General features: G+C 27.4%; 1 protein-coding gene across 8 annotated transcripts in view; it reads left to right on the forward strand.

Annotated features, from left to right (window-relative positions):
* The window catches only part of LOC123262256 (multidrug resistance protein homolog 49-like), a 47,137-nt gene that overhangs the window by 11,036 nt on the left and 20,951 nt on the right, over positions 1 to 15,150 (forward strand). For 2 of the 8 annotated variants that reach the window (XM_044724426.1, XM_044724429.1), the window contains exon 1: positions 7,234 to 7,463. The exons of 3 other annotated variants lie outside the window; for them this stretch is intronic. The gene's annotated coding sequence lies outside the window, so the exon portion shown is untranslated. Of the gene's footprint in view, positions 1 to 6,303; positions 6,532 to 7,233; positions 7,464 to 9,502; positions 9,874 to 15,150 lie in introns of those variants that run through there. 3 more of the 8 variants (XM_044724425.1, XM_044724424.1, XM_044724428.1) reach the window with 3 other exon arrangements.

Below are 15,150 nucleotides of genomic sequence, written 5' to 3' on the forward strand. Positions count from 1 at the left end.
AAAAGTCAACTAGAATAAATGGGAATTATGACACCGCAGTTGTATATTTAGATATTTCATAAAGTCTTGTCACAGTTAACCGATGTTAATCATTTTTGCCTATGATAGGGGTATCATGATTCAATCCTGCTAGTTATGATCATTGATCAATTTATTTATTATACGTCTTACTAGCAATAATAGATAAATAACTCGGTGGTTTGTCGCTACAGAATTTCCGGTAGTAATTTAAAATGATCAATAAGTTTAATCATTTACTTAAATTAATTCGATTTATCAATGGATTTCCAAGAACTTACCCGGAAATTCGAAATTACAAGGAAAAAAAAATTTACTAGAATCAAAAAATTAAACTGAGAAATTTTTCTTGGTTTAAGTAAATTTTATTTGATTCAAGATAATGAAACTCTTTAAAATTATTCTCTTGGTACAACAATTTTTCTCTTGATTCAAGTTAATTTTTTTCGGCGAAGGTAGTGAACAATTTTTATTAAAAAATTTTTATTTTGGTATTGTACAAAAAAAAGTTAATTTTTTTATCAAGTAAAATTTTGAAATTCTGAGTTTTTTTCGAAAGTCAATGACAATTATATCATTCTTTTATTTGTCGATAGAAAAACCGACGAATATAAATAGGAGAAAAAAATTGAACAGTTTGCTCGTTAAACACTAAAAACAATGAATCTGATTTTTACAAACATTGTACTGTTATATTGTACGCTGTATATTTCGTCGAGATAGCATGCAATGATTGTTTGCATTACTATACATGAATTCTATTAAACCTATCCGGTTTTATTCTATAGAATATACTGGTTGCTCGAGTTTTTTCTTTTTTTGTAGATTACTATACGATGCACGTGGAGGATTGATCAGCTCAGATTTAATCGTAAAAATTAATAACAGGGTTGTTATAACTGATGACCCCGGCAATAAATTAAAAAAAAAATTTTTATTAAATCGTCTCTCGATATTGCGTACCCTCGCTAATAGATGTTGTTAATATCTCTCAGAATAATATCCCAACAGGATATTTTTATTCCGTTCAATTATTCATTTATATTATCGTTCCTTCACCAGCACTATTTTAATTAATTTAGTAAACTGCCTGACCGGATTGAACTCATTCAATCAAAATTTATTTTTCATTCACCATTTGTTTTAATTATAAATAAAAAATTCACTGGATATATAAAAAAAAGTAAATAAAAAAAACACGCCAGGTAGCTAGTCGGCCATCTTTCAAACGTCCTAAAAAAAAAAAAAAAAAGTAGATAAAACCTATCGCTAGTTATTATAAATATTGATTTCGCGTTTTATTAAAAGTGAGAAGAAAAAATAATAAAGGTAGATCCTAAAAATGAGCTACAAAAAATAGTTATTTTTATTTATATAATCGCGTCTATACTCAACAAAAGCTTTTTACTGAAAATGTATTGTGCATTGTTACTCATGGGTTTGTTGATGTTTCGTTGGAAAAATTTTATGTTTCATTTTTTCATGATACTTTGTTATTATTTCTTCTCACTCCTCTTCTTTTTAGTTTTCGGTATACATTCATTTTTATTTTAATATTGCATTTTATTCATGCGGTCTCTATAGTTAGTTGTTCTTTATTTATCAAAGGTTATTCTATAATAGGGCTGCAACGAAAAATATCTTTTCACTATACACATAAAGCAGAAGTTCATAAGCTGCGTCAGATTTTCGATGAATATATTGGAAAGGCTGCAGTTTAATTTATGCTATAAAATAATCATTAAATTTAAAACAATAATTATATAAAAATAGAACAATTTATTTTTTAAATAAATTTCGAAAAACTTTTTTTTTAATTGAAACTTATTTTTTTAATTATTCTATTTAAAGGTCGATTTACAATAATAGTTTGTAAAATAAATTTTTCAATTACTTTTGAAGCTTTTAATGAAAATTTTATCTTGAACGACAGTCGATAGTGAAATGTGTACATAAGTTTATACCTAGCGAGATCTAGTATTTTTTTCCTCATTCTAAATATAAAAAAAACTGATACGGAAAAAAAATTTTTTAATTTATATTTCTTTTTATCATTATTTTACAATTTGTTTTGTATCAAAACATTGACATTGTTAAAATTGTTTTTTATTATTCTACTTTTGAACTTTTAAACTTTGAGAAAAAAAAATACATTATTGTTAAAAAAAATTCGAAACATTTTTATTGGTTGAAATATTGTGGACCCTAAAACTAAACAATTACCTCAAATGTAAAGAATACGATCAAAATTTTGACTTAAAAAATTATGATTTTGTAAAATAAATCTGATAAAAAATGTCAATAATTAATTGCACCTTCGTAATTTTGAATTTTCAAGCACATGAGTTCATAAATTTACCGCTGTATATATTTTTAATTCATATCTTTCTCCAATCTCTTTTATAGGCTATAAAATACTCAATAAAATTGCCGTTCAACTTTTTTACGCGATATTAAAATTTCAGCACCTAAAATTTTTACCTCTGCATTTTACGTTGCTAGTGTTATAAAATTCCTCTCGAGCTTCTTTAACTTTGATCAGTAATAATTTTTTATTAATGTTCACTAAATAATTTTTCTCGCTAAACCACTAAAATACGCACATTAAATTCTGTCTATTTTTCAAGAGTATATAAAAGTATTTCAGCGTGAAAAATCTCAAATAATGATAAATTTTATATCTATCTAATTTGGCGGGAAAGCGCCGCTTAACCCTTTGATGCTGTAATGATGCCAGAAATATTTTATTAAGCTGTCCATTTTACGTAGAATCTCCTCGTTTGATTAAATTGACTGCACCGAGCAACAGGAACGGATGTGACATCCGGAATAGGACTCGAAATGCATTAAACTGTTGGTGGAATGGTAACTGATGGATCAAATCACCAGTATGTTTACTATCGAGGTTGGTGACGTTTTCAATTGGAACGAGAGCTTCATACGCTCCTCCGTGTTCTGGACATGATAAATATTTATAAACTCCCTCACGAATATATTTGGTACAGGAAAGCCTGCATCAAAGGACTCTTTCTCTATAAATATACTATACCAGGAAAATTTATTTTCCGTCACTAAAGGTTTCAATACATTGTCAGTTATTCCGATAACTTTCTTTTGCCAAAAAAAAAAAATTACTTTCGGGTATTGTTTCCTCGAGATGAATAGACGGGTTCATTAAATATGAGACAGGATAATAATTAAACAGAGATGAGCTGATGAGTACAGGGTTGTACAAAGTTGTCAATGCTGGCAGCTTTTTTAAAAAGTGAAATACGAAATACGGAAAATAATTGGAGTCCGACAACTTTTTTTTTTTTTTTTTAATTATGGATCGATTCGAATTAAAAGTTTATTTGTGTAAATAAAAAATTTATTTGTATTTTTGTTTATTTTCATTTATTCATTATTTCCGTTACTTCTTGCGATGTTTATGTCCATACTTTAAAGCCGTACAATATAATTATTAGCTGATATTGAAGCATGTATATTTATACGAATTTAATGCTCCCGGCAAAAGAAAAAATTTTCAATTTATTCATTTCATGTTTTCAGGAGGTGAATTTTTTATCCGATAAATTCCCGAGTGAAATTCATGTTGCAAGCTCATTACTTTTGGTACACAAAACTCATTTTTGTTTTATTAATTTATTAAACTCGTTATTTAACAAAAAAAGTATTAGCTTTCACGTAATCTGTTTAACGAATGTGGAATTTTTTTCATTTAAAAAGCTTTAGTTATTCAATACATGGGATTCGGAATTAAAATTTTTACACTGAAAAAAAAAAAATAAGTAAACAAATAAATAACGTTGATTTAGAAGAAAAATCATTGAACCAAAAAAATTTTCAAGAATTTCATCATCTTAATTTAATTAGAAAAATTCTTAGACTGAAAAATTTTTTTTGGTTAGAGTAAATTTCACTGAAATTAAGAATTTTGTCTTTAATCAACTTAATTTTTGTTATTTAAATATCTAGTATGTAGTTATAAGAGGAGGAAATTTTAATTAACAGCAAAATTCGCTGCACTTTGAGCTAGACAGATTTCAACTTCACTTATGAGACCTACAATAACTTTAACTGAAACTTTCAATGCTCATTTCAAATTTTTTCTTCGTGTCAATTATTATTCATTTTTTGAAGAAAGCCACGGGAATTTTATATTAATTGCACATTGAAAGTTACAATAAATATTAGCTCGAATGATCACATGGATAAAAGGAAAATGCCAATTCGATGAAATTTGGAATCTCTGTAAGTCAATACAATACTCCAATTAAATTTCAAGTTTAAATGTACAAATACAATTCTATAAACGCCTAGCGGAGCGGGCGGGTAACAGCTAGTTAAAAATAATTGTGATGTTAATCTATTTTGTTCTCCGAGACGCTAAATTATGACTATTAAACAAGGGTAAATAAAGTATCACATAAACTATATTTACCGTCGTCTGTGCAATCTAATAATAGGCATGATTAAATACTTAATTAATTGCTCAAGAAATATTGATTCAATCAACATAACATTATTTTTAGAAAACGATTCAATTTTTGAGCCGTACCAAAATTTCCATTCTTTTTTTTTTGTCCAAATAAAAAAAATTCATCCAAATATCTCAATTGTTAATCAATTATAAATCACATTGAATTTATATATTTCGATATTTTAATGAAAATCCAGCGTTAAAAAAGACAAAATGATTCGCGGTGATCTTTTGTGCTGGGACTTAATCCTCGAGGTCAATTGAAGGCGTGAAAAGTTTTTCCGGGTTGCTATTGTAGTTACGGTGTCGCTGGTGTTGCTCGCACCGAAAAGGTGAAAGAAAAAATGAATTAAAGCGACAAAAAAGACAGCGATGAATAGGAGAGATTAAAAAAGGCGTAAAATAAAAACTAATAAAAGAAAACTTTTCACCTTTATGTGAAAATCTTTTCAGCGTCCACTAACTTTTTAATCGCGTTATCTCGATTAATTAATCGCTGCTCTGGCCTCATCCTCATCCTCAGCCTCTCGGTTATTTCTTCTCGAGGAGGATTTTCACGGCGATTTTTCCATTATGCACTTCCGTTTTCCGCTTTCTGAATCGATCAGGATAAGAAAGAGTTGCGGGATATTGTTATTCGTGGATATTAAATGAAAATTCCTATTTTGTTTCAGCGTTCGGAGCTTCTTCTCCACTTTCAACTCCTCGTTTGCCGGCAACTTGTCGACACATTAATAAGATAACAACCTCTACTCGTATTCGTACTCATTCGGAGATCCCGAATCTTCTATTAATGCTTTACAATTATGTAATCTCTATTTTATTATCTGATAAGTGTATATTATTATCTCTCGTAGCTTAAGCGCATTCAGAGTCAGAAGTATACTCAGCAAACAGTTTAAATAATTTACTTCCCAATTAATTTTTCAGACTGTCACTTGCTATTCAATTTTGACTTTGTGATTTAAAAAAAAAAAAATTAAAAAGAAATTTATTCTTTTACAAATGGAATATAGAAGAAAAAATTTTAATAAACAATTTTCATAGAAAATTTAATGTTTTATCGAAGTTTTTCATTAATTTTGATGAATTTTTTATTATTTGGATTAAATATGAGTTCAAAAGTCATAAAAAAAATAGTGAAGTAATATTTATTCAAAATTTTACTTCCAAAAATTATAACACAAAATTTGAGTTAAAATTGAAAGTATGAAAAATTTATTAGAGAAAAAAATTGTTGAAAATTAAATTTTTCATTAAAACTATTTTTATTAATTTTTCTTATCTCTTACCCTCAACCCAAAATTTTAATTCAACGAAAAAAATCCGAAAATTTTGTACCAAATTTATATAAAATTCTTGGAGCAATTTTAAAAGACGTATTGGAAATTTTAGTCCTTCAAAAATTTCATCTCAAGGTTGATTAAAAATTCAGTAATTGTATTATCAAGACTAAAAATCTCTTTCTCTTAAAAAAAATCCTTTGATATGCAAAGTAATGAATTGTAAGTGAATGGAATTTTTCGTCCTCATAATAAAGCTTTGACCCAATTGCAGATATGAATGATCCATACCGGGTGATCAATGTCTAGTAGCATTTTAACTTGGGGGCTAAGAGATAAAAGTGTATAAGTGTAGCTTGTGTGCCAAGCCTGCGCTATGCATGCCGCAATATACATACAGTAGTATGCTTTACTCTACTCGGTAATAATAAGAAAAAAACCCAGTACACATAAAGGAAAAAAAGCTCATGATCTTCACCCCCTCCGCGCATTTCTAGTGTACCGTCCAGTACGACTCGGTCTATTCGACTATCACCTTATCTCTTTGTTTGTTTCAATAATCAAATATTGATACCATTCTAATCATTATTATAAATATAACATACACACCTTTCGCTGGTAACTGTGCTCACTATCATGCAATACAGTCTTGAAACCATCAGCTATTATATTTTTTGAGTGTTACTTTTATATTTGTCGTTAAGTTAAGTGATTTAACATAAAGTAAATTGTTATTTTAAATGACTGGTGAGTTCTTTAATAGTGAAGTAATATATCCAAACAGTGAAACTCAGCATTTGACCTCAAAGGAAAAATCACTTTGTTCCTTAAAATTTTATAGTTTATTTCTGTAAAAATATGAACATACGCTGATTATAAATTAATTTGATTCAAGAGAAAAATCCTCGAACCAAGAAAATCATTCTAAAGATTCCCATTGCCTTGAATCAAGAAGAAAAATTTTTGAATCAAGTAAATTTTTATCAAATGCTTGATTCAAAATAATAAAATTCTTTCAAATGATTTTCTTGGTTCAAAAATTTTTTTTTTAAATAAATTTAATTTTAATATAAATTTAGATACATTTTTTAAATTAATTAATCCGATATGATTAAAATAGAAAAAAGCTCACAAAATTTTCTATCGATCTGAATCTTATGTAAGATTGCAGATTTGATGATAATACATGATTGATTTTTCATCAAAAAAGAAAACAAAATAATTTTTCACCTTTTTTTCTCATGTATACATATATCCAACCATCTATTTATCGTTTTGTCTAACGTTAGTCGTAGTGCATATAGTCATTGCAGCATCAGCTTGAATACTCCGATAGCCTATCCGCTCTGGTAATGTCGCCAAGAGGACGGCGGGGCGCCGACGACGTCGACGTCGTTTTGACGCTGTCGCGTTTTCGTTGCGTAAGTGAGTCTGGACGTCGGGTCGTCGCGGCGTCAGTTGATCGAGCGCCGCAAAACCCTTCGGAGTTAGTGAGATTATCGGAATAATTATTGCTCTGAGATTATTTATTGTTAAGTTAATATAAACAACTTACTACTTTCTGGTCACATCATCGAGCATAAGTGAATTTAACTGTTCAGACGTTTGGTTTACTTATCCGACATTTAGTGTTCGCTTCAAGCTTAGGGTATTTGAGTCTCAAGGTTACGGGGTCAATGGTAGGTCATACTAATGCCGCTGCAGAGGCTGCTTTAAGTGTCCTTGACCTACTTAATCACTTGTATTGTTATTATATTCTAACAGCATTTCGTGAGGGTTTTAATCTGGAATACGTGAATTTTATTATTCCAGTATCTAATATCACTTTCGTTGTCGGCCTGGAATAGTTTTCTCAGGGTCAATGCCACATGTCACTGTCATTAGACGCCTGCGCCTTGGCCATCATGCAACACTCGATGCATCTCATTTTATCTTAACTTCTTTTACATCACAAATAATTCGCTATTATTATCGAGGAAATTACCGATAATTATTTATTATTATATCATAAATATTGTTTCTAAGAAAAATTAATTTTTATTTTAATTTAACAAAGGCGTAGAAATTTTTTATTGATATTTGAATCATTTTTTACCTCAAAGAGAAAATTTTTAGTAATTTTCAGTAAAAACTGAATTTACAATTTTTGATATTGATAAAAGTTGATTAATTTTATTTTCAAAAATATTTATAAATATGATCAATATTATAAAAGTTATTATCTAATATTATTATTATTTATCAGAATCTACTCATTTAATTTACAATTTATAATTGAAAATTTTACTATCAATTTTATAATCTCGAAAAACATATTTGTAATACGAATAATTGAGAGATGGTAACATAACAGTTACCTTTAGAAAGAATAATCGTTATCATTTAAGATACAATGATACAATTCAATTCTTCGTCTAAAAAAAAATTCAGAAAAAATTTAGGGTCGGAATAAAGCCAGCATTCGAACCTAGATCTCCACGATTATATTACAGGTGCTCTACCATTAAAGCTATACAGATAAAATATGACTAGGTTAACCCTCAAAAGCTTGAAACAAACTCATTAATTTAGAAATCATGTACTGTTTTAAAATCTCTCAAATAAAAATTTATGAGAATTATTTTTAAAAATTTATATTAAAAATATAAAAATATTTTAATTATTTTCTTAACAATTTCTGTAGATAACCAAGAATAACTATATACTATAAATAGAGTTGAGACTAGTACCGGATATGAACAAGTTCTGTACTAAGAACACTCGACATGTTATCGAGAGACCGCAAGTTCAATTGCTCGTTGGAAGTAAACTATAGTTGAGGAAAAATCGTATATTAATTTTTTTTCAAAACGGGTCAACTTAAAATTACTGAAAATTTGATGAAGATTATAAAAAATTACTGTAACTTAAAAACAAACTAATAAAAACATAACGATATTATTGAAAATTTGTAATTAATCGATTCTCAGATTTTTACACATAAGAATTTCATTGTCAATGTAAGCAATTTTTTACATGCTAATAAAATATTTCACGAGAACTATTAATTGAAGTCACACCTCTGAGATGATATTTATAAATACAAAACTAGTCGTATTTTCAACAAATTTTTATACTTAGTAAACTCATTAATTTCTTAGTAATCGTACTTTCCAGAACATTTTAGTTATTAAAAAGACAAAATTTTTCCACTGTCCACTTAGGCTAATGTTAAAATTATTATGTTGAAATTAAAAACAGTGACATAAAATGACGAAACATAGTACATATTTTTATTTATTTTTATCAACATCCTTATCGGTGTGTTTTAATTAAAATTTAATCGTAAAGTAGACATCACAACGATAATTCCAGTCAGTAGAAAAATGAACGGTGGCTTTTTCCAGTAACCAAGAGTATAAAATAACTTCCAAATCTAAGTTAAATTTACATGTGTTCTAACCGCTTACTCACATATCATAATTATCATCTGTCATTAAAGCTTTGAGCTGACTGATAACAGGGAAAATATAGTTTAGATATCATTTCATAATAAATTATTTATTTACTCCGAGAGATGGGAGGTGGCATTGTTTTCATTACACATCAAGCTATTACCGGAAAGGTATAAAAGATACGTTGGTGATCAAGTATCTTCAGTGAACGTAACGCGAGTCGGGTGTGAGAGCACATTTGTCGTCTTGTTAAATTTAATTAAATTTTTTTGTTTTGTTCGAAGACAGAGGTATTACGGTCTCCTCACTTTAATCCTGCCTGGAGTTCATTGATTGATGATTTAATGCTCGACGATCAGGGGCAAGTGATTTTAAACCAATTACGGACGGAAATAACAGCTATTTACATAAGACAGTTTCTGTGATTATTATTATAATAAACTAGTGATTGTTTATTTTGTAAATAGTTAATAACATAACTGTGATATAATCAACTAGGGTGATCGTGAATTGTTCCGCGGATTAGTTACAGTTGATAAAGTTACTAAGTAAAACGGCAGGACACTTATGAAGGGGTCCGTCGTTCCAACGAGATCCACTGCTGAGCTTATTAAGCATATTTGGGATATTGATTGGAAACAGTAGTTATAATAAGGTAAACTTTGCTTTAACAAGTGGTTTGGTTTGCTAGTTGGAAATTTTAATTGATAGATATCTAGTGCATCAAATATCTATAGACAATGTTAGAGTTTTAACAGTAATACAATGATGGGTTAATAGTACAAAAATAAAATTTGTCTCATTATGAATATTATTTTTAAATTAATATTTTAAAACAAATATGACTTTATCAAAAAGACATTTAAATTTTTTTATTTCAATATATGAGATATTTTTTGCAATTAAATATTTTTTTTTTCAACAATAACATTACAAAGTTGAACTTTCTAAAAAAAAAAAAAAGAAAACCTTTACTATCATGTTATTTCTATATTCATCTTATTGTTAGTTCAATATGAATTTTGCACTATTTTGGTAATAATCTTCATCAAATTCATTATAGTTTACTTCACGGAAAAAAGAAAACTCGAAAAATTACAGTATATAATGCAACGTGGCGCTTCGTGATGAAAACTGCAAAAATTACAGTTTCAGATTGTTATTATTCCAGATTTTATAAGAATTACATTGTAGAATGTAATATTTACATTGAAAGCTCTGAATATTAAATTAAAAAACTGAATTTAGAAAAATGTTATTTCAAACTGTAATTTTTCTAGTTTTGATTACGACGGGATTGATTTTACATTTTATTCTGTAATTTTTCGAGTTTCCTTTTTTCCGTGTACTTTTCATTGCTTTAATTTCTGTCATATAATAAAGCTAAAAATATCCTAAGAGTATCTGCACTTTCGTTTTGACTATAAAAAAAAATTCATCCAATTTGGTTCGCTATTTTTTTCCATACATTTTTTTTAGGAAAATTACACTACTTCGAAAAAAAAATTCACTACTGAGTCATATCTGTTTCAAAATATTTTTAAGAATGAATTTTTGTTTAAAATTAAAAAAATAACAACAAATATTTCCCCCCTAAATTATTTCGAAAAGTTGAAGCTTTAATTTTTTTTTAAATACTGTCAGAAATTTTGATACGGTTAATCATTAAGTAATTTGTTTATATTATCAATTAACTCCAAATTGATCATGTAAAATTTTTAAAAATTATTTTTACGTTTACAATTTCTTAAATATACAAAAAATACATGCACTTTGTTGAAAAATTAAACAATATAAAAAACAACATTTTTAACTGAAAATAATTTTAACAGGGATAAAAATTAATTCAATTAATTTAATCATAAAATTTAAACTTTTTAAGGAATAAAATAAGCCAAAAATGAAAGTTGATAAAAAAACGGTAAAGTAAACTCATTTAGTTAGCAAATTGAATTTGTCAAACGTTGTTTGTTATCAGTTATCAGTCTTTACCGATGAATAGACCATAAGATGTAGATCTTGATAGGAAGAATCCTTATGAGTGTCAGTAGAGTACTAGAGTTTCCGCTAATCGGATAATCCGGACTCTTTAGTCTTTAGCGGAGTAGAGGATTTTAATTTTCTTTTCTTCCTTTAAAAGCTCCCTGTTGGGCTGTCTCGACCGGGATACCTCGGGGCTCTGGCAGGTCAAGTAGACGCTTTTAAAGGGATGAAAATCAAGTTCTCAGTTTCACTGACATAACTCTTATCCAAAAGTTTATTTCTTCTCCTCTTTCTTTCCCTCGTCCTTTCTGCTCTTTATGTGTACTGAGTAGAGCGTCTCTTCATCAGAATAAGATAAAACCAAGTGTAAGCGCTACTAGATCTTTCTTAGCACAGCTTCTTTTTCCCACTCTCGCTCGGTTCGCCCTTCCTATCTCCTCCTTTAATCACTTTAATCTCGTAATCTTTTATTTCCAGTTAACATTTTTTTTTCATTTCAACATAATCTTTTTATTTTAATCTTTTGTACATGCTTATAACAAATCAAGGCGACTTTTTCTTTTTTTTTTTTACTCTTGAATTTTTATAATATTCCAGTTTGTATTTAAATTTCCAATTAATCTTTTTTATTATTACTTGGAAATTATTTTTTCGGCGATAAAGATAAATTTAAATGATAAACTTTTTTCAGTGATTACACTTTTAGAATACAAATTTTTTTTTACAAAAAAAATTTTCTTCATAATTATGATTTAAAGAATTTTTGATAGTTAATGTTATAAAAATATTTTATAATAAATTATTAAAAAAAAAAAAAATGAAAAATTATCTAATTTTTACAAAAAAAAAAAAAAAAAAAAAAAAAAAAATTACTTACTCCTAATTGCCAATAATAAAACGGCTAATTTTTTTTTTCAAAAATAATTTTTAACAAAAAATTTCCTATACCGCACTGAATACAACAAAAATTTTGTTTTCATTAATTGTCTCATTTTTATTATAATTATAATTCCTGTATAAGTACAAAAAAAAAAGGTCGGTTACTGTCTGCAGATATTTTCATCAATTTTCTTAATAGACATTCGATGTTCGTTGAATCGTGTAATAAAAACGTATAATAAAATAGAAATGAGAATTTTTAAAATGCAACATTTGCTTGCAAGCACTGGCTTGTGTTTTTCGTGACTAAGCGAAATAATACAAGTATAAAGACAAGACGAGACTAGACGTACATTGATATTGATTTCTATACCGCGTTTATTTATATTTCGACCACGCTTCCGGTACTACGAGAAATATCAATAAAAATAGATATGTTTCATATTGAGATAAATAAAAAAATCAATCGGAAGTCGATGAATTGTGATTTTACTAATCGTATTTTTAAAAATATGAATTTTTAATGATAAAAGATTATGTATTTATTTTTATATTTTAATCTCTAGTGGATAGATATTGTAAGTTAACAGCTACGATCGCCCGAGAGATAATTCCGTGGGACTTTTCTCGACAATTAAAATAGCAACCGCTTTTATTTATTATAATTTGATCCCATTCTCCGGGTCTCTTTTGCTCTCACATTCAGCTCTTAACCATTATTATTCCGATTAACGTACCATACATGTGACAGTGGTCAGAGAGTACGTCAAAGCTCTTTCCCGCAAGGACTTTACTCGAAATAAACCTGGCAACGATACTAACCGTGGCATTTTGCAATTGCTAAATGCATCGTTGTTAGAGAAAACGATGATCGTTTGTGCACCTGTACACAGTCCTTCCATTTATTCTCGTCTCTAAAATAAACATTATTATAATTATTATTATCTTTATTATTACTTTACGTTCATTTGGATTTTATTCTGTAATTTTAGTAATTTTTATTACATTATTTATGGTGTTAATCCAATTTTACGGTTTCATTTATTGAGTCAATTTTATTAAAAGTTATTTTTGTGTTAACATTCATTTTTTTGGGATTTCATTTGTGGAGTGAAAATATAATGTATTCCATTCTAATATCATTAGGTCAATCTTATTTTACAGATGAATTTAATGTAATTTTTTCGAGGTTTTTTTAAATTACATTTTATATAAATATTAAAATAAGAAACTTCTTCTTAGTTATTTGAATTTCATATAAATAAGTTAAAGATTTATTTACTTTAGCTTCCTCTGAAAATTAAATAGAAATTAAATAAAATTAAAAAAATTGATTAAAGTAAAAATTTATTATTTTTTTGAAATTAATATTTTTAAAATATTCTTGTATTTTTATTTTACTTTTATTTTATTTATGAAATAAATAAAAAAATAAAATTTGTCAACATTGAAGTTGGTTATATTTTTAAATTAAAATTTTCAATACTACTATTTCAATTCCACTCTACACGCAATTAAATTCACTTCGTTATTGAACAATAAATTTTTCACTTTAAATTTCCACACTGAAAATACAATGGATTATATTTTTAATAATATTACTTCAATTCCAATCGTCAATCGAACCGATAAAAAATTTCCACCTGTATAAAAATTTATGATTTTCCCGAAGACAAATTTGTATATTCGAAATAAACGGATTAGTTTTAAATGATTTGATTGCTTGTTCATTTAATTGATACTATTGAATTTGTAGTTTAATATATTTTGCGTAATAAAGTTTCTCTTAATCCAATTTATCTTTAAAAATTATAATGACTTATTCAATTTTTACTAACATAAAATAAATTATAATTTTAAATAATAACTCTGAGTTTTATCAAAAAAATTTTTTCCCATTTTAAATATTATAATTCAATAGAAAAAAAATTACCATCAAAATTAATAATTTTTTTTTAGTAATTTTGTAAAGAAACTAAAAAATGTAATTTTTTTTAGTCGTAACAATCTTTCAATCTCTTTAATGAAAAATTTCGACAATTAATATCCATGATTTCCAAAAACAAGAATTTAAAAATGAATATTTTAATTAAACGCAAGACCTTAACCTTATTGCACTTTCGGGTGAATAATTGTGCATTTACTGTCATAGAGTTTGACCCAGAAACTCATCTAAAAATAATAGTTGTTGTCTCTTGAACATTCTGTTCTCTCTTAAGCACTCATCAAATCCTATCTAGATAAATTGCCAAAGAGAAAAAGAGAGCGATAGGTAAATTAAGATAAAGCGACTGATGACAGATATTAGCGTTTAAAAACCGGGGAAACCCGATATTTTTATTTCTGAACTTTTATCTTTACTCACATTAGATCTGGATCAATAATAAGAATAAAAATAAATATTGATAAGTCGGTAAGCTGATGAATTATATAAATGTGTGTACTACAAGATAAAATTTGTAACATGTATTAAGAACTAGATTATTTAACGGAAAGTTTCTCAAGTAGTAGTAGCAGCAAGTATATTGTTGAAACGTTGCCCCCAGCGTTGAGATGTGTTCCCTGTCATGTATGAAAAGGCGAATGGCGTACGCAGCTCAGTGGTTCATCGAGTTCACTCTACGGATTACTACATCACGGATAATGTCCACTAAAGTTAGTTTTCCTCGTTGGTGATAGAGTTCCGAGGGTTTTAAAGTACTTTGCACAGTCCTCGACTCTGAAATTAACTATAAAGCGAGGATTATCACATTTTACAAAACCATAAGGCTTGTAAAGTTCGGAGTTTTAAATTTTTTATATTTAATAAAATTTTACAACTTCTTTTACAAATTTCTCTCCTCAAAAAAAAAAAATTGCATGATTTTTTTAAATAAATAAATTATTTATTTATTTATACTGCATCTCATATTCTTAATTTTATTAAAATTTTTTTTGCTAAAATTCAAAATTTATTTCGTAACAAAAAAAACATTATAATAAAATAAGAAAATAATCGTCTCCAATGAGTTTTGGACTAGTATATAGAAAACAGCTTATGAATAAAAAAAATATGATACAAAAATTTGAT

Source organism: Cotesia glomerata, linkage group LG3, assembly GCF_020080835.1.
Source record: "Cotesia glomerata isolate CgM1 linkage group LG3, MPM_Cglom_v2.3, whole genome shotgun sequence".
Taxonomy (NCBI): Eukaryota; Metazoa; Arthropoda; class Insecta; order Hymenoptera; family Braconidae; genus Cotesia; species Cotesia glomerata.